Raw genomic sequence first — 1,885 nt, 5'->3', positions numbered from 1 at the left:
TCTCTCTCTCTCCTTTTCCTTCCTTCCTTCCTCCCTTCTTCCCTCCTTCCCTCCCTCCTTCCCGCCTTCCTTCTCTCTCTCTTCCTTTTCTTTTTTTCTTTTAATTTTTATTTTTTCTTAATTTCTTTTTTTGTTTCACTCCAGATTTTATTCCCCTCCTGGTCCACCCTCCAACTGTTTGTTCCACATCTCACACCTCCTCTCCATGAGAATGTCCCCACCCCCATCCTCACCACATCAGACCTCTAAACTCCCTGGGGCTTCCAGTCTCTTGAGGGTTAGGTGCATTAGGGCTGATGAGATGGATCAGCAGGTAAGAATGCTTATCACTAAACCTGAGGAACTGACCCTGATCCCCAGAACCCACACAGTGGAAGGAGAGAACTCTCACAACTTGTCTTCTTATCTCTATGTGTGTGTGCACACACACACACACACAAATGTAAAAAAAGAAGCCTGGACTACAGTGTTGCAGTGTGATACCATGTCTCAATATTTTAAAGACACGGTCAGGAATGTATGTTACATGCTGCCCGAAGAATGAAATCATAATAATATGAAAATGTTTTGATTTTAATAAGAATAATATAACTCTGTTGCAAAAAGAGTTTAATTGGTGTGATGGGAAACATGCCAGAATACCACAGGTTAAAACATTTTGGAAAGGAAACAAAGGTGGTGCTATGATAGACTAAATAAATACTTTCCCATCTTAGAGCTACTCTAGGAGAAATGTTACTGTGTGTTTTACTTTTGTTTGTTTCTTTTTCTTTCTTTCTTTTTTTTTTTTTTTTGAGACAGGGTTTTTCTATGTAGTCATGGCTTTCCTGACACTCTGTAGACCAGGCTGGCCTCAAACTCTACCTCCCAAGTGCTAGGATTAAAGGCGTGCACCACCACTGCCTGGCCAGTGTTTTACATATTTTAACAGAGTGTACTGAAGTGGTGGTTGTTCATCTTTGACAACATTCTCTCTTGCACTTCTGTGGTCTTCATGGCAGTATAGTAAGAGACATGGCCCAGAACAGCCACCAGCTGTCTGAGAACTTCCTCCTCCATGAAGTACCTCCACTAAAGTAAAACCACACCCTGTCTGAGAACTTCCTCCTCCATCAAGTACCTCCACTAAAGTAAAACCACATCCTGTCTGAGAACTTCCTCCTCCATGAAGTACCTCCACTAAAGTAAAACCACATCCTGGCCTAGTTGGCCATCAATTGGAGGAGAGGCCCTTGGTCTTTCGAAGATTCTATGCCCAAGTATGGGGGAATGCCAGGGCCAGGAAGCAGGAGTGGGTGGGTTGGGGAACAGGAGGAGGGGGAGGGTATAGGGGATTTTTGGAGAGGAAACTAGGAAAGGGGATTGCATTTGAAATGTAAATGAAAAAATATCTAATAAAATATTTCCTTTTGGAGAACCTGGTAGGTCAATAATGCTGAGGTATTTTCAATAACTCATTTGAAAATGCACAATAAAAGAAAAAAATTGAAATTTAAAAAAATCCACATCCTTAGTTTTGCTACAGAAAAGAATTTCAGGATGAGCCAGTATGAAGCAGGGTTGGGGTTTATTAAAGAGATTTTATAAATGATTTAAGCATAGGGGTTAATTGAAAGGCACGTAACTCAGGGAAAATATAAGATACCCAAGTGTGAGTGGGCTTCCTAAGGAAGACTGAACCTAAGTATCTTAGCAGTAGTCATAAATACTAGTTTGGTTGCTTTCACATTACATCTCAAGTATTGTTAAGAAACGTTTTCCTTCCCTGTAGGTTTATTTTTTTAAAACAAATGAAATTATAAGGTGGCACTAGAGGTGCTTTCAGTGGAATTAGCATCTGATAAAATAAAACCAGGGCTTGCAAGGGTTACACAGTGTTTAAGAC

The sequence above is a fragment of the Mus caroli genome, unplaced genomic scaffold (genome assembly GCF_978045245.1).
Source record: "Mus caroli unplaced genomic scaffold, Mus_caroli_1 scaffold_8, whole genome shotgun sequence".
NCBI classification, from domain to species: Eukaryota; Metazoa; Chordata; class Mammalia; order Rodentia; family Muridae; genus Mus; species Mus caroli.
Note: the sequence above shows the minus strand (reverse complement) of the source record.